At 40.3% G+C, this 19,124-nt stretch overlaps 1 long non-coding RNA gene across 1 annotated transcript; it reads left to right on the forward strand.

The window, feature by feature from the left end:
* Positions 1-383: 383 nt before the first annotated feature.
* Positions 384-13,934, forward strand: LOC110212604 (uncharacterized). The gene is made up of 2 exons (XR_002325716.2): positions 384-487; positions 13,715-13,934. It is a non-coding gene; the product is annotated as an uncharacterized LOC110212604 (long non-coding RNA).
* The last annotated feature ends 5,190 nt before the right edge of the window (positions 13,935-19,124 follow it).

Here is a 19,124-nt window from a genome sequence, read left to right on the forward strand (position 1 = left end):
TGTAGGGTGTGGGTTGGGAATGATGCTACTCTAGGCTGTTTGAGGTGGAGGGAAGTTATTCATCTTATGTTTGACTAATGTCAAAACAACCAGAAGGTAAAGAGCTACTTTCCTCTGATGATGATGATGAAGATATTTCCATTTCTATAGTGCTTCTGCTCTATAGTGTATAGTAGTATACTTTCAAAGTATAGTAGGGAGACTGGCCAACTACAGTCCTGTCCACAGAGCATGATCTGACTGCCCCAGAGTGGACAGGAACACTCTAGGAACAGGATTTCCATTGGCCTGTCCCCTTTTATACTACAGACTACAGATGGCCTGGATGGGGAGGACCTGAGGTCCCACCCAAAGGCTTACACAACAACTTCCTCACTCAAACCAGCTAGGCAGGAAAGAAAGGGCAAGTTGCCCTCTGTGAGTGTCTTTTGCCTATGTCTCAGTTCCATTTCAGCAGCCAATCAAAAAAGCACCTCTTCACTACAAGGTAAGCTGACTGGAATACCCCTTGACAATCTGAATTGGGGAGCAAGACTCTTCCATTCTCCATAATCACCCCTTTCTGGAAGCAGGTTTCCTAGCCTCTTCCATGTGGGCTGGTCAGCAGGCAGAGCACACTACATGCTCTGGGGTTAGATCCAGTCCACCTGTAATGCGAGCTCTTTCCTTACAACAACCCCATGAGGCAGGTAGTGCAAGCATCATTATGTTCCCCATTTTGTTTTATTTTTTTTTAAATTTTATTATTTATATATTTTAAACATTCTTTTCTTTTTAAATTTTGAATTACAAATTCTCTTCCTCCCTCCCACAATCTCCCTTGGCCACTGAGAAGGCAAATAATGTGATATCAATTGTACGTGTGAAATCATGCAAAATGTGTTTCCATATTTGCCATATTGCAAAAAAAAAAAACCAAAAGAAGTGAGAAAATTATTTCAGTTTGAAATCAGAGTTTATCAGTTCTCTCTCTGGAGGTGGATAGCATTTTTCATCATGAATCCTTTGGAATTGTCTTGGATCATTGTATTTGTCAAAGTAGCCAAGCCTTTCACAGTAGAACATTGTTACATGCACAATGATGTTCTTCTCACTTCACTTTGAATCAGTTCATATAGGTCTTGCCATGTTTTTCTGAAACCACCCCCCTTGTCATTTCTTATAGCATAATAGTACTCCATCACAATCATATGCAACTATTTGTTTAGCCATTCTCAGATTGATGCATATACCCTCAATTTCCAATTCTTCGCCACCACAAAAAGAATTGATATAATTATTTTGTACATATAAGTCCTTTTCCTTTTCCTTTTATCTCTTTGGGCAGCGGTTTTGCTGAGTCAAAGGTCATGCACAATTTTAAAGCCCTTTGGGCATAGTTCCAAATTGTTCTCCAGAATGGTTGGACTAGCTCGTTACTTTACCAACAGTTTATTAGTGTAACTATTTGCCTTCACCAACTCTAGTACTTGTCATTTCTGAAAGGTGTGAAATGGCACCTCAGAGTTGGTTTAATTTGCATTTTTCGAATCAATAATTATTTAAAGCATTTTTTATTTCTTCTTCTGAAAACTGCCTGTTTATATCATTCAACCACTTATCAACTGGGGCATGGCTCTTATTTTTATAAATTTGACCCAGTTTTCTATATATTTGAGAAATAAGACCTTCATTGGAGAAGTTTGCTATGAAAATTTTTGATATTACTTCATTGTCTATGGTACTTTTTTTTTTTTAGCAAAATGTAGTTTCCTTCATTATCTGTTTTAATTAGGTCTAATTTTGCTTCTGCTTGGTTTGATGTCATGATTGCTACCTCTACCTTTTTTACTTCCACTGAAGCATATTAGACTCTGCTCCAACCTTTAATTTAAATCTGCATGCATCTTTCTGTTCTAAGTGTGTCTCTTGCATACAACATATTGTTGGATTCTGATTTCTAATCCTTTCTGCTATCCATTTTCCTTTTGTGGGTTAGCTCTTCCCATTTCCATGCACAGTTATGATTGTTGTTCATTTGTTTCAGTCACATCCAACTGTTTGAGACTCCATTTGGGGGGTTTTCTTAGCAAAGATACTGGAGTGGTTTGCTCTTTCCTTCTTTAGCTCATTTTACAAATGAGGAACTGAGGCAAATAGGGTTAAATGACTTGCCCAGGGTCACACAACTAGTAAGTGTCTGAGGCCAGATTTTAACTCAGGAAGATGAGTCTTCTTGAATCCAGACCTGGCACTCTATCTACTGCACCATCTAGCTGCCCAAGATCTCCTGTAACAGAGAAGTGAAAAGGCACTATGTGAGGTCCAACAATCTTCCCTCAAGGAGAGTGAGGTTCAAGCATTGCACCCCCCCCATTTTCCTTTCCACTATAAAAGCTCTTCCTTGTGTACCTCTTTTATATGAGAAAATTTTCCCCATTCCACCTCTCCCTTCCCTCTTCTGCTAGTGCATCCCTCTTTTTCACCCTTTCATTTTTTTTTGGAGATCATTCCAACACGATCAACTCACACCCATGCCTTCTATGTAAACTTCTTTTAACTGCCCTAATATTGATAATGTTTTTAGTAGTTACCTGCATTATCTTCCTGTATAGGAATGTGAACAGCTTAATCTTATTGAGTCCCTTATGATTTCTCTTTCATGTTTACCTTTTTATGCTTCTCTCAAGTCTTGTGTTTGAATGCTGAATTTTCTTTTAAAAATGTGCGTATGAGGCAGCTAGGTGGTACAGTGGAGCACCAGCTCTGGAGGGAGGAGGACTTGAGTTCAAATCCAGTCTCAGACCAGACACTTGACACTCACTAGCTGTGTGACCCTGGACAAATCACTTAACCCCAATTGCCTGGGAAAAAAAAAAGGTGCATGTGTGTGTGTGTGTGTGTGTGTGTGTGTGTGTGTGTGTGTACATATATATGTCAGATTTTCTATTCAGCTCTGGTCTTTTCATCAGGAATGCTTGAAAGTCCTCTATTTCATTCATATTTTCCCTTGAGGGCTGGGTAGGTTATTCTTGTTTATAGTCCTAGCTCTTCTGCCTTCCAGAATTTCATATTCCAAGCCCTCTGCTCCTTTAACATGGCATCCATTAAATCTTGTGTGATCCTGATTGTGCTTCCATGATATTTGTATTGTTTCTTTCTGGCTGCTTTGTAATACTTTCTCCTTGACCTGGAAGCTCAGGAATTTGGCTATAAGATTCCTGGGAGTTTTTGCTTTGGGACCTCTTTCAGAGGTGATTGGTGGATTCTTTCCATTTGTATTTTACCTCTGGCTCAGTTTTCCTTGATATTTTCTTGAAATATGATGTTGAAACTCTTTTTTATCATGGCTTTCTGGTAGTCGATAATTCTTAAATTTTCTGTCCTCAATCTATTTTCCAGGTCAGTTGTTTTTCTGATGAGATAGTTTACATTTTCTTCTATTTTTTTTATTCTTTTGACTTTGTTTGATTGTTTCTTTATGTCTTATGGAATCATTAGCTCTACTTGCCCAATTCTAATTTTTAAGGAGTTCTTTTCTTTAGTGAATTTTTGCGCTTATTTTACCATTAGGCTAATTCTATTTTTTTGTTGTTATTTTGTTCAGTATTTTTGTGCCTCTTTTACCAAGTTCTTAATTCTCTTTTCATAATTTTCTTGCATCAGTTGAATTTCTTTTCTCAATTTCCTCTCCACTACTCTTATCTTTCTTTAACTCTTCCAGGAATTCTTATTGGGTTTGTGTCCAATTAATATTTTTCTTTGAGGCTTGATTATAGCTGTTTTTCTGTTATTGTTTTTGTCTGAGTTTGTCTCTTGGTCTTTCCTGCCACCATAGTAGTTTTTTATGATTGTTCTTTTTCTGTTGTTTGCTCATTTTTCTAGCCTATTTCTTGAATTTGAATTTTATGTTAAAGTTGGGCTCTGCTCACTTGGGAACGGAGAGGCACTGTCTCAAGCTTCAAGCTTTTTTTGTGCTGCTGTTTTCAGAGCTAGTTCTGGGGGTCTGCAAATTTTCAGTGCTTCCAAGGTGGTGTGATTAGGGGAGAGGTGTGATCGTTGCTTTCTTGATCTATGCTCTGATCTTTACCCAGGATAGGATGTCGTTCCCCTGCAACTGCAAGCACTAGTGCTCCTCTTGACTTTAGAACTATGACCAGGTCCCCTGTTCCCCTGCAACCACAAGCCCTAGTGTTCTTCTGTGCCCTGGAACTGTGACTCAGAACTACATATAGGCAATAGAGTTGCAAATCATCACCTGCTATACCCAGTGCCAGCAACGGGTCCCCTGTAATCTCTTTCTGACCAGTTGTCCAACCTCTTACCATCTCTGGGCTAGAACTCTCAAAGCTGCTGCTACTGCTGCTGTGGCCACTGTTGCTGCCTCTGTGTGTCTACACTCTGGACAGTCCTCCACTCCATCGTCACAGATGTCTCCTGCTGACCTAAGTTTTCTTAGGCCGGAAAAATGTCTAACCCTAACCATTTTGGAGCTCTGCCACTCCAAAATTTGATTTGAGTTGTTATGAGGAAAGTGCCTTGTGACCTTCAAAGGACCATAAAAAAGTAAATTATTGATTAGATTTGATTTATTGATGAGTCTAATTCTAACCTCAGAAGCCAATAGGATATACTTACTATGGAAATTTCTATGTTATTTCTATGTTATTGCTATTGTTATTGCTATGCAGATTTCTAGGTGGACCTGCAGGGACCAGAGGAACATAATGACTTAAGGTTATAGAAAGGAGCAGGAGGTTAAACAAGGTAGGGTAGGTCAGGTGCCCAGACAGCTTTACATTGAGAGTATGAGCTTTTTATTACTTGTGCTACTGCACAGGTAATCAGGAAATTGTCCCAGGTAGGTTCAACTTTCGGGCAGCTTCCCAGCTTCCCATATTAACAGATGGGAAACTGCAAAGTATCTGGTTCTACCATGTGAGTTTCTATATCAAAACTTGTGGTCTTTTGAAGGTCACAAGGCATTTTCCTCATAACAACTCTTTCATCTAGGAAGGGCAAGTATAATTGTCCCTGGTTTAGATATGGGAAAATTGAGGTTCCTAGATTAAATGATATGTATAGAGTCACACAACCATTGTATGTCCAGAGGTAGAAAAGATTCACTGAAGGTCATTTAGCGTCAGAACTAGAATTCAAGTCTCTTGTCTCCCAATCCAGGGTTCTTTTTGTTACACCATGCTGACTGGGAAATTATTTGTAAATGAATTTTTATTGATAGCTTTTGCTTTCATATCACCTATACTTATGATAGTATCCTTCCATCACCCAGAGAGTCATCTGTTACAATAAAGAATAAAGGAAGAGGAAGGAAAAAGAAGTTCAGCACTACTAATCAACTTATTGAAAAAACCTGATGTTATATATACTCTTTCTACATCCACTGTTGCCCATCTTTGAAAAAAAGTTGGTGCAGGCCAGCTAGGTGGTGCAGTGGATAGAACACTGGCCCTGGAGTCAGGAGGATCTGAGTTTAAATCCTGTCTCAGATCAGACATTTGAAGCTTACCAGCTGTGTGACCCTGGGAAAGTCACTTAACCCCAATTGCCTTGCTCCAAAAAAGAAAAAAAGTTGGTGGGGAAGGATGGGTATGTGACTTCTCATATCTCTTCTTTGGGGCCAGACTTTGATCATTACAATTTTAAGGCATTTCATTTTGGTTGCTTTGCGGTTGTTCTTTTTATTTACATTGCTGTAGTGTGTGTGTGTGTGTAGTTTTCCTGGTTCTGCTTTCTTCACTTTGCATCTGTTAATTTATCTTTGCGTGCTCCTCTGTATTCCTCATGTTCATCGTTTTTTGCAGTACAGTAATATTTCTTTGCACTCATGTATGGATTTGTTATATCCATGTATCCATTTGTTTAGGCATTCCCCAGTCAATGGATATCTATTTTGTTTCCATCAAATGGAGAATTCTACTCCAATTTTTCAACTGGCCTCCCAGAGAATGACAATGAATCAGACACTGATTGTCTTTTGTCCCTTAAGCGGCACTTCTAATAAGCATGTTAGAATCTGTCTATGAATCTCCATATCATCTTTAATAGAACTCTATCGAGGAAAGTTAGGTGGCATAGTGGGTGGAGCACTGGACTTGGAATCAGGAAGACTCAACTTCCTGAGTTCAAATCTGGCCTCAGACACTTACTAGCTGTGTGACCCTGGGCAAGTCACTTAACCCTGTCTGCCTCAGTTCCCCATCTGTAAAATGAGCTGGAGAAGGAAATGGCAAACCACTCCAATATGTTTGCCAAGAAATCCCCAAATGGGGTTGAGAAGAGTTGGACACGACTAAAACAACTGAACATACATATAGTACTCTGTCATCTTTGGGAATAGGAGAACATGACCGGCATTCAGTTCAATTCAAAAGCATCTATCAAGCACCTGCTATGTGCCAGGCATTGTGCTAGGTTCTAGGAATGCAAAGACAAAAATGAAATAGTCTCTGATCTCAAGAAGCTTGTATTATACAGCAGCTAGGTGGTGCTGTACATAGAGTGCTGGGCCTTAAATTAGGAAGTCCTGAGTTCAAATGTGACCTCAGAGACTTAATAGCTGCATGACCTTGGGCAAATTACTTCTGTTTGCCTCAGTTTCTTCAACTGTAAAATGAATATAGTACTAGCACCTACCTCTCAGAGTTATTGTGAAGATCAAATGAGATAATATTCGTAAAGCACTTAGCACAGTGCCTGGCACATAGTAGGAGCTATATTAATGATAGGTATTATTATACTTGAGGAGGAGGGAGAGTTGAAAAGGAGGAACAACACTTATAAAGATTAAAAAATCCAAGGCACATAGAAAGTAAATACAGAGTAAGGTGAGTAGAGGCTGGAAGCACTTACAAATGGGGGAATCAGAAAAGGCCCCTTGAACAAGGTGGCATTGGAGGTAGAAGTGGTCCCTCTTCTGCTCTGCTCAGAGACTTCACTATTGTTCTTTCTCACAAATTTTTCCATCTCTTGCCCCCACAATTCCCAGAGATCTTAAAGCTTTTAGGAAGTAAATACTATGCTCTCTAAAAAAAATTTTTTTTAAAAGAGAGTAAGAAAGAAAGTTGGTGATCCATGCCCTAATACAATAAAGGAAGACATCTAAACTTGGTGGAAGGAAGACTATATTTGGAGTAGGTTGTCCTGGATTCAAGTTCCAGTTTCCCCACATATTAGCATGTAACCACAGGCAAGGCACTTTTCCTATCTGTGTCTTTATTTCATATGTAAGATAAGGGGTTGGATTGAATCATTTCTGAGCTCCCTTCCAGGTCTCAGCCTTTTGATCCTATGAGTACCCAGCCACATGAAAAAAGAAGCTTGAAACTACTGAGAGGCTGTGGATTGTTATTAAGCAACATCTGCAAGATGCCCGATAGTCGTTAATTAGCTGTTCATTTCCCAGCCCTAATAGCGGAAGCATATCAACATCTTAGAGATAAGGGAGCTCTGGAGTCCAAGAGTACCTTAATGAATCTTTCTGCAGATTACTGGGGGACAATATAACCTGGTGTGGTGGAAGGCGTGAATATAGTCAGGAGGCCAATATTCCAGTCTCAGATATGATGGCTGGCTACTGAGTAACTTTGAATAATGAGAAGAATGTTAGAGATGGAAAAGGCATTAGAATATAGAAAATAATACATCAGAGATGGAAAGAATCATGGAAATCATCAAGTCCAATACTTCATTTTACAGATGAGGCAACTGGAGACCAGGAAAAGGGAAAAGACTTGAATGTATATGTTTTTTGCATACACTTGATTTTTTTTTGTTTATGTTTTGCTAGGCAATGGTATTAAGTGACTTGCCCAGGGTCACACAACTTGCCCAGAGTCACACAGTTAGTAAGTGTCAAGTGTCTGAGGTTGGATTTGAACTCAGGTCTTCTTGACTCCAGGGCTGGTGCTCTATCTGCATGTACTTGAGAAGAGACCATAGACCAAGAGATAGGGGAGAGCTAGAAAAGATAAAGGTCCAGACTACAAAAGGAACTCCCAATCTGGGCATGGAACAGAAAGGACCTGAAAGTTGCAGAGCAATATTTGAAGGTGACTTAATACTGTGTTGAATACCATGAGACTGTTGCAGCAATATACCTAATCCTTATTGACTTTGTTTCACGGATCACTGTGGTTAAAAAATCCACTCTCTTGGTAGCCTACTTCCTGGTGATGAGCCTTTCTGCACTCAAGAATGCTGGTTCACAAACAGCAAGCGCCCCATTTTCTACCAGGCATATCATGGAAATCTTTCCAGAGTGAAAGGACCTGGAGACCTTGGACTTCTCTGACATAGCCTTCAGGAATACAAGAAGCAGAGGAGATCAGACCAGACTGCATTCCAGAGCAATTCTTTGAATGGCGGGCTGACAAAGTCCTTCTCCTTAACACCATTATTCTCCTGGTGAGATACTAAGTGGCTATGAACCATGGAACACAATAATGGCAGAAAAATGAAAGTTGCAGGCCACCCACAATGCAATGGAAATGCGCATAATGGGCATTAATAAGCTGCCCTGATTGCTATCAATGACTTGTGCATAAGGAGGAGTTATTTAACCTTTCTGGGCTTTGTTTCCTTTTTACAAATGAGTAGGCTGGACTAGATAATTTCTAAAGTCTTTCCCAACTCTAAATCCTTTAATCTTATGATTCTTGATCTTATGATGATTGGGAAGTAGCTAGGTAGTACAGTGGGTAGAGCACTAGTCCTGGAATTAGGATGATCTGAATTCAAATCCAGCCCTGAGACATTTACTAGCTGTGTGACCATAGGCAAATCACTTAACCTCTGTCTGCCTTAGTTTCCTCATCTATAAAAAATGGAGATAATAATAGCATCTACTTCCCAGGGTAGTTGTGAGGATAAAATGGGATGATATCTATATCTATATATCTACATGTATATATGCAAACCATAAGCACCCTATAAGTACTAACAATGATGATGATGATGATGTTGAAGAAGATAATAGAAGGGAACAAGCATTTGTTAAGTACTTACTACGTGTCAGACACTGTGCTAAACCCTATACAAATATTATCTAATTTAATTCTTATAATGACCCTGTGAAATCAGTGTTTTATTATCTTAATTTTACAGTTGAGCAAACTAAGATAGACAAAGGTTAAGTGAATTGTCCAGGGTCAAACAGCTAGCAAGAATCTGAAGTCAAGTTTGAATTCATGTCTTCCTATCCCCAGGCCTAATGATCCATTGTGCCACCTAGTGGCAGTTTTTGTGATATAAAGGACATCAGTAACATATGCTAGTTAGTCAACAAGCATTTATTAAACTCCTACTATGTGCCAGGTACTGTGCTAAGTGCTAGGAATACAAAGAAAGACAAAAACATCATCCTTGTTCTCAAGGAGCTCACATTCAAATGGGAGAGATGTCAAGAAAGTGTACATAGGAATTTTTTCTTCAATCATTTCAGCCATATCCAACTCTCTATGACCCAGTTTGTGATTTTCTTGGCAGATACTGGAGTGGTTTGCCATTTTCTTCTCCAGCTCATTTTACAGATGAGGGAACTGAGGCAGACAGGGTAAAGTGACTTGTCCAGGGTCACACAGCTAGTAAGTTTCTGAGGCCAGATTTGAACTTAGGAAGATGAGTCTTCCTGACTCCAGGCCCAGCACTCCATCCATTGTTCCACCTAGCTGCCCGCTTATAAAATAGATAATGTAAATAAAAGGGGATCTCAGAAAAAAAAAAAGATGGGGGAGGGCAGAAGAGGAATAGGTAAGATCTCCTAAAGGAGATGAAATTTGAGCTGAGGAGTGATCGGAAAAAGTGGGCAAGCTACGTAAGTAGAGTAAGAAAGGACAGATAAATAAACCAATTATTATGTTGCTACCCTCGAGATACTAATAGAATGCTGCTGGTTCACCGGGAAGAATCTCCATAGTGGATTTATGGGGAGACAGCAATGATATTTGCATAGACGGAAAGGTTGGGATCTATGTGAGTAGCAGGAGACCCCACACTGAGATCACACATCCGCAGAAGTATAAAAATTAAATAGCTTATAAAATGAAATCTCCCATGTGAATGAAATAATTAACAGCTGGCTGGAGGCTAGAGAGCTGGGGAAGGAGACTTCAGTGTGACTAAATCTCAGGGCCTTAATCTTTGGAACAGAAACTTCTGATGTCCTTGGAGTGGTGCCCCTATTTGGAAGTTTTCATCATACCCTCTGGCTATTAGCCCTCATCTGGCTGAGTATGGAGAGAAGGGATAGAAAAACATCACATAGAGTCAAAGCATCTTTTTTGCTTTCTTGTGTTCTTTTTCTTCTTCTTCAGTAGTTACTGAATCTAAATGCTAATTCCCCAACACTGGATGCCCACCTACAACCTGCAGGAATCTGAAGCTCTCTTCAAATATTTGAAGGGTTGTCATATGGAAGAGACATTAGATTTACTCTGGTTGGTCCCAAAGGGCAGAATGAGGCACACTTCATTGGTAGAAGGTACAGAGAAGCAGATTTCCATTCACTGTAAGGACAAGCTTCCTAACAGTTAAGAGTTGTCCAAAATGGAATGGACTTCTTTGAGAGTTAACGAGTTCATCCTTATTCAACATCTTCAGGAAAAGTTTGAATGACCATTTTTTGAGGATGTTGTAGAGGAACTTTCTGTGTGGGTATGAGTTGGAGCAGATGACTTCTGAGATTTCTTCAGACTCTGAGTTTTGTCTAAGTCAGCAGCTAGACTTGCAATTAATCATACCAACACCATTTTTTCTTGAAGTTAGAAAACATGGGTTTGAATTCTTATTAAAATATTTACTAGCTGTATGATTTCTCTGAGTTTCAGTTTTTAGCATATGTAGTACGGACACAATTATACTTGTCCTTTACTCACAAGGGGAACATGCTTTGTAAACCTTAAAGTACTGCAGACATGTGAATTATTGTCATTATTTTATAGGATTTCCATTAGTGAAAACCATGTTATTTCAATCTTTTTAAACCTCAAGAAGGAACTGACAATTCAATTCAGCAACACTAATTAAGTACCTATTTTGTACAAAACCTGGGCTTTGATTCTAGGAATACAAAGATTGCTGCTCTCAAGGAGTTTATAATTTAGTAAGAGAGAAAAGACAGACTGGACTCATCTTTCTCTGCAAACCCCCTCCTCTTCCTAACTCCCCTATTAGTATTAAGGGCACCATCATCTTCCTAGTAAACTAGGCTCACAACAACACAGCAAATGAGGTGTCATCCTCAACTCCTTACTCTCACCACTAATATCTAATTTATTGCCAAGTCCTGTCCATTCAACCTTTACAATATCTTTTGTATATATCCTTTTATCTTCTTTGATATTGTTATCCCATGTGCAGGCTTTCATATGGACTATTGCAATGATTATCATCTTCCCTTCTGCAAGTCTTTCCTCCCTCCAAACCATCCTATATTCAGCTATGAAAGTGATCTTCCTAAAGCACAAGTCTGACCATCACTGTCAGATTGACCTCCTAGAAACTCTAGTGACTTCCTATTTTCCCTCAAGGATTAAATATAAAATGCTCTAGTTGGCTATTAAGCCCTTCATAATCTGGCCCCTTTCTATCTCCATATACTCTTCAATCCAGTGATACCAGCCTCCTTGCTGTTCTTCACATAAGATCTTTCATTTCCCCAATCGTGCATTAGCTGCCCCCATTCCTGTGATTCACTCTCCTTATCTCTGCCTCTTCCTTCACATCTCAGCTAAAATCCTACTTTTTGCAAGAAGGCTCTTGGGTTCCTCCTTAATGTTAGTGCCTTCCCTCTGAGATTACCATAGAAAAGAATCATGAGACGCACAAATTTAGAAAGATTTCCCCTCCAAATGTTCATATGAACTATTTGTGCCAGACCCGTGGTAGAGACTTCTGAGCTCATTTTGGTCTGACCAGCCACAGTCAGACACACTGTACCTTGGCCCAACATAGTGCTGACATTTTGTTCCTCTTCAAGCAGGAAGGATAACAATTAACTAATCTCCAATTTATCCTGCTTATATCTTGTCTTGTTTGCACATAGTTGTTTACACAGTGTCTCCTCCTACTCCCCCCCACCCCTCCACCAACAGATTGTGAGCTCCTTGTGGTATGAGCTGCTTTTGCCTTTTTTGTTAATTTTTTTGTATCCCCAGTGTTTAGCATGTTGCCTGGCACATAGTAGGTGCTTAACAAATACTTCTTGATTTGACTGCATGACTTTGAGTAAGTCACTTAAGATTTCTGAGTTTCAATTTCCTCATCTATAAAGTAGGTACAAACTCTAAATCACTATTTATTAGAGAAGTGTAAATTAAAACAACTCTGAGGTACCACCTCACACCTATCAGATTGGTTAATATGACAGAAAGGGAAAATAAAAAGGTAAAAGGACCCACATGTACAAAAATATTTATGGTAGCTCTTTCTGTGGTGACAAAGAGTTGGAAATTGAAGGAATGCCCATCAATAGGGGAATGACTGAACAAGTTGTGGTATATGAATGTAATGGAATACTATTGTGCCAAAAGAAATGATGATCAGGCAGACTTCAGAAAAACCTGGACTTACATGAACTGATGCTGAGTGAAGTGAGCAGAACCAGGAGAACATTGTACACAGTAACAGTAACACTGTGCAATGACCAACTTTGATAGACAACTCTTCTCAGCAACAGAATGATCCAAGACAATTCCAAAAGACTTGTGATGGAGAATGCTAACCACATTCAGAGAAAGAACTATGGAATCTGAATGCAGATGGAAGAATACTATTTTCACTTTTTTTTGGTTTTTGTTTTTTTCTTTCTCATGGTTTGTCCCTTTCATTCTAATTCTTCTTTCACAACATGGCTAATGTGGAAATATGTTTAACATGATCATACATGTATAACCAATATCAGATTACTTGCTGTCTTGGGGAGAGGGAAGGGGAAGGAGGGAGGGAGAAAAATTGAGAACTCAAAATTTTATACAAATGAATGTTGAGAACTATCTTTATATATAATCAGGATAAAAATACCATTAAGAAGATGGGGGAAAATAAAGTAGGTATAAGGATATTTGTGCTACCTACCTCACACAAAGCTGTTGTGAGACAAGTGCTATAGAAATAAGTTATAATTATTTACCTCCTCTTTTGGTCTCAGTTTTTTACTCTGATATATGAAGGGTTTGAACTAGGTGAACAGTGTGGGGTAATGAAAAGGGTACTACAGACCTGGGTTTGAATTCCAGCTCTGCTACTGATCTATGACCTTGGATAAGCAAGTCACTCCCTCTCTGATGGCCTCAGTTTCCTTCCACCTCTGAAAACTGAGGGAATTGAGATGATCTCTAAGGTCCTTTTCAGCCATGCACACCAGGTTTCCATATTACATGAGTTACTGGGAAGGCCTCCATGAGGTCTGGAAGAGGATGGGCAGGTACACAATTTTCTAACATTAAGGCCTAGCCTTAATTGTGTGCCTGGGCCTCTCAGGCTGGGCAGACACTTTATAGAATCAACAACATCCCAGATATAGAGAAGATCTCAGGGACCATTTGGTACAACCCATACTGGCACAGGAATCCCCTGGACCTCAACAAGGGGTTATCAAGCCTTCACTTGAAGGCTTCCAGTGATAAGGAAATATCACCACCTCCCATAGTAGCCTACTCTGGCCTACTCCACATTTGAATCACTCTTTCTTAGCTCTTCTCTTGTTTCCGAACAGAAAGAACAGGAGATCTTTCTTTTTCTCAAGCCTAAGATCCAGCCACACCATCCACAGCTGAATTGGAACCCTGCCAAAGCCCTGGCATCGGGGGCACCCCAGGGCAATGGAGAAAGGCTCTCTTCCTATTCTGGGCTTCTCTTTTGCAATCAAATTATTGCCTATCCTCCAGAGGGTTTTGTCTTTCATTTCTTTAATTAAAGAACAAGCAAGCTGTTTGGAGACATGACTTATGAATGCTAACTTGCTAAAATAGGTAAGACACGGAACACAACACCCCTCCTAGGGGCATCACATAGGATTCACCCTGGAACCTTCATTGCTAAGGGGTGGGGAAGCCAACGGGGGAGGCGGGGGTGGGGGGTGGGGCAGGGAAGCTGAGCTAAAGGGAGTTATGCTAACTAGGTTCAGATAAGGTCAACGTAGAAAGAGTCCATGACTGAAGGGCTGCCTTGTCAGCAGATTCCCAGTAACACCTCCCTTGGAGCTTTATAGATCATAAACCCCAGAATTTTTAGAATTTTGTTTAGAACTGGAAGGTTCTCAGTAATCTTCAAGGCTTCTCATTTTACAGAGGAGAAAACTGAGGCCCAGAGCTGGGAAATGACTTTTTAAAGTCATGTAAAAATACTGCCAGTGATGAGAGTATGTAAGGAAGTGGGGGAGAGAGGGAGAAAATGTATTTTGTAAGCTGCCAGGGTGATCTATGTATTAGGTTAAATTACTGATTTCTGAGGCAATGGGAACCCTATCTTTTTTATATATCTATTTGTATTTTCTTGCGTCAAGGTAAGTTAGATAGAATCATAGAGCTGCAAAGGATCTTAGAGGTCATCTTGTCCAACCCCCTCATTTTACAGGTGAGGAAACAAAGGTCAAAGAACTTGGTCAGGATGACACAGGTAAGTAGTAGGTTGGGATAAGTAGGAGGACATTCTTGGTCTAAAGGAAATCAGGATAAGTCACAATAGGGCTAGAATGAGGAACTTTCATTAAGGAATAGGATCGGCATTAGGAGATAGTAGCAGTAGAAGGGGCGAAAGTAATGAGGACTCTGGTTTGGCAGATCTTTGAACCCAAGGGGCCAAGCTGTTCAGGGCCCAGTGAGGTGCAGAGGCTCGAGTTGGAGGAATGGGAGAATTCAGAAATGGCAAGATAATTTCATGGAAATAGCCTGCATTTGTAGTAAGAAGACCCAAGTGCAAGCCACTTAAAATGTGTGACCTTGAACCAATGGCTTCCCATCTCTGGACTCAGCTCTCTCTCTGTACAATGAAGGTATTGGGGCACTCCAAGTTCTCTTCTAACACTAGATGCCCTGGGATGATTTTTAGTGGAAAAGCTAGTTCCCCAGAAAGCTGTGTTTAATAGGGCCCAAAGCCCCAGGGTAGAAGCCTCCACAGAGGTGACCTCGTTCTTTTGACTCCTATGCCTGTACTCTTTCTACCACACCATGCTGCCTTTCATATCCTTCTTTAATGCAATCATTAATTATTATTAATGATACTTTGAATAAATCCTATATCTTCTAAAAAGCTCTGAGTGGACAGGCCTCATTGCCTCCAGATTTCCGCTAAGGAAAATCCTTTCAGGTCACTTAATCAACTGGAAATCACTTCCTCTTATGGGACAGTCTTCTCATTGTCTTGTTTGCAAAGTTAAATACTATCATTCAGGCTGAGCTATTTCTAATGCTGAGTTCCTGACAGTTATTTGAAACTACAAATGTTTTAAAAAATACACACACCCACCACAAAAACACATACTTGGACATGTACTAACAGAAACGCACATACACATGTAGTTTTTACTGAAGCTACCCAAAGTCCAGAGTCTGAGGGCTATATGAACCTGTCCTAGAGTCAAGGCCTCATAGCCTCTCACTGACAAGGTCAATGACATAATCACATCAAAGAAAATAAGGTGGAGGTCAGATGATGTCAAGAACACAGGCATCGATGTCCTTATGACACAAGTCATTATCATTAGCCCTTCAGCATATACTCTGTGCCAGTGGTCTCTGACGGCTTCTAGTTTGGCCCAGTTAATGAGACTTTCCCCAGGAAAATTCTCAAAGTTTGAGAATACACAGAAAATGCCATTTATGTAACCAGACTCCCTAAAACAAATTTGATCTGCCACTAGTGAGTGTAACAGCTGACATTTCTATAATGCTTTGAGATTTGTAAAACACTTTAATACACTGTTGTTTGATCCTTACAAAAACCCTCTGAGGTAGTTGCCGTGAGTGTTATTCACATTTTACAGATGAGGAAACTGCGGCTCATAAAGATTAAGTGACTTGCTCATCGTCATGCAACTTGAAAGTTCACAAATCTGGATTTGAACTCAGGTTTTCCTGACTTCAAGTTCGGCACTCAATGCCAGTACATTGGCTCTTTTCCCCCTCTTCTTTTGAGACTATTCAGCAGCAGTCACAGTGTAAGGGCCAGTCTAACGCCAGGACAGCAGCTTGGACTATATCTGAAAGTAAGAAAGGGGCTGATGCTCTTGTTAGAACTGCTAACAACAGCTGCTGCCCTCCTGTCCACAGACTAAATGCCTTACCTCCCTGATTGTGGTAATAACACGGGTTTCAATAACAATTAATCTCACCTACATGGGTAGAATCAACACTGTCACATAGGCACATGAAAGTACAAAATATCTGTGATGCAGAGCATAATTAATTTTGGTAGCCCTTGTGCCCAGGAATATTTCTTCCTTTGGTTTTTCAAGGTGCCCAAAATTCTATTGTTCAAAACTTTTTTTTTCCATTGGAAGGTCAAATAATGACACTGAAGCTTAAATACTTTTGCCACATAATGAGAAGATGGAACTCATTGTAAAAGACCCTAATGTTGGGAAAGATTGAAAGCAAAAGGAAAATGGGATAGCAAAGGATGAGATAGATAGCAACATGGGAGAAAACGAGCATGAGCTTGGATAGACTTCGGGACATAGTGGAGGATAGAAGGGCCTGGCGTGCTGTGGTCCATGGGGTCATGAAGAATTGGACATGCATGACTGAACAACGACATTGGTTCCCATCAAGCTATCCTTTTCAGCTTTTAATCTGTGATCTGGAGGAGCAATAAAATTAATAATATTACCTCACATTCACATAGAGCCTTACAGTTTACAAAATCCTTTCACATCCATTATCTCCTGAGATCCTCTGAAGGATCCTGTGGGGTAGTTTGGACAGATATTATTGTCTTTATTTTATAAATAAGGAATTTGAGGTGGTGACTTCCACTAGAATGTAAACTACTTTAGGCAGGGTCCTTGTTTTGGACTTTCTTTGTTTTCCCAGAGCTTAGCACAATGTCTAGCATGTAAGCTTAATAAATGCTTGTTGATGAAGTGATGTGATGAATGTGATGAAGTGATGAAGTGACTTCTCTAGGTTACACACCTAATGAATGAGGAAGACTTAGGGCCCCTGATTTCTGCTATAATGAATGTCTGAGGAGAAGGAAGGGGCCTGTGAGGGTTTGTCTGTCAAGCAGTAGACAGCTGATTCTACTAGTGTCTTTTGGTACATTTGGCAATGTGGCACCTTTGATAATATTGATACATTAAGTCCTTGAGCCAACTGGGGCATTAGGTGGTTAGAAGTATTGACAAAATCCAAATTGGCAACATAGTCCTGCCAAGGGGGAAAAAAAGGGAAACATGGAAATAGTCCCCAGGGGTGGGATTAATCTGCCCCTCACACAACAGAGACAATGTGTGAGAGTAAGCATCTTGGAATCCTCAAAATACCATAGCCTCTTCCACATGTCACCTGGAAACAGATTTCCTCATCTCTTTTGTATTTATCTCACCTGGCTCCATACTCAACTGTTGCAGAATGATGGAATGTAGTAATCCCACCATTAATAGTATTGCTCCACATGTTGAGTACTCCTTTATAAATGCTGTTTGACCTTCGTTTTCAAAGAGAGCCAATGACATCACAAGGTAATGTCTTGACTTGCTTGTGGATTGGATTTAAGTGAGGCACAGTTGCACAGTCATTAGCCTCACTCTCTCTTCCAGTGTCATCATTCCAGTGCCAAGATAAAAGTCAAGACAAGTGGTGATGACCTGGAATGCAGTGCATGACCTTGGCATCTTTAGTATCTTCAGCCACCTTCATGGCCATTGGAACAAATTGTTTTCATCTGCCCATTCCCTTGGGGGATGTCTTCCTATGCTTAGGTAGACATCCCCTTAATTCACTGATGGCTTTGAGGCCTGTTGGTTACCTTCAACCTGGTTTAGCCCATCTGCTGAGACGGTTTACTGGGATGTGGCTGCTGCACATGCTACAGCTTCTTGGAGCCACAGGTGAGAGATTGGTGACAAGTAGACACCAAAGATGTATGAGCAGCCCTGAAAAGAGCTGCACAATCCCTCACACCAGAGGTGCTAGTCCTCCCTGAACACTCCTACACACCCCCTTTATAAATACACAGATGATACATACATAGATACCTTGATATGGGATTTATATATATATTACACACGTGCATTTATAGTAATATGCATATATGTATATGTGTGCGCTCACATGTACTCTATATGTCTCTGTACACATATGTGTATGTGTATGTATGAATGAATTGTGCTCTTTGAGGGCAGGGCACATAGTAGGAACTTAATGACTGTTTACTGAGTGAGATACATGCTCATGTACACACACACACACACATATACACACACACTAGCGTGCTCCATGTATTGTCCACCATCCCCAAGTAGTATGCTGATCAGTTACGTGATTTTGGGTGAATCTCTTAATCTTTCTGGACCCCAGTTTCCTCATCTGTAATATGAAGATATTGAGTGGCATGGTATAAAAAGAGCATTAGATTTGGAATCAGAGGATATGGGTTCAATTCTACCTCTGTCTATGTAAAGGAGAGCAAGACACTGCCCTTTCAGAGCCTCAGTTTCCTTATTTGTGAAATGGGGAAACTGGAATGGATGACCTCTGAAATCTTTCTAGCTCTAAGTTCTGTGATCTTTGGACCCCAAGGAGGGGTGTGACTAAGAAATTTTTTTTCATTTGAGCCAAAAACAGCTGGGATGGGAGTGCACAACAAGACATGATCTAACACTGGGTGCATTTGTGAAGCGAGAGGGAGTGGCTCATTCCCCCCACCTTCCCCAACTTCTGCCATTTAAAGACCCTACTCCTTCTCTGTGTCTCTCTGTCTCTGTCTCTCTCTCTCTGTCTCTCTCTGTTTCTCTGTCTCTGTCTCTCCCTCTCTCTCTTTCTCTGTCTCTCTCTGTCTGTGTCTCTCTCCCAGGACCAACCTCCCTGGGGGCATAGGTTGACAGATCAACAGATGTGAACCCCAGGGCTGGGAGACTCTGGTTTCTGTGAGATAGAAGCTTCACTCCTTATCCACCCCCTAAC

The sequence above is a fragment of the Phascolarctos cinereus genome, unplaced genomic scaffold (assembly GCF_003287225.1).
Source record: "Phascolarctos cinereus isolate Bilbo 61053 unplaced genomic scaffold, phaCin_HiC Scaffold_2;HRSCAF=192, whole genome shotgun sequence".
NCBI lineage: Eukaryota > Metazoa > Chordata > Mammalia > Diprotodontia > Phascolarctidae > Phascolarctos > Phascolarctos cinereus.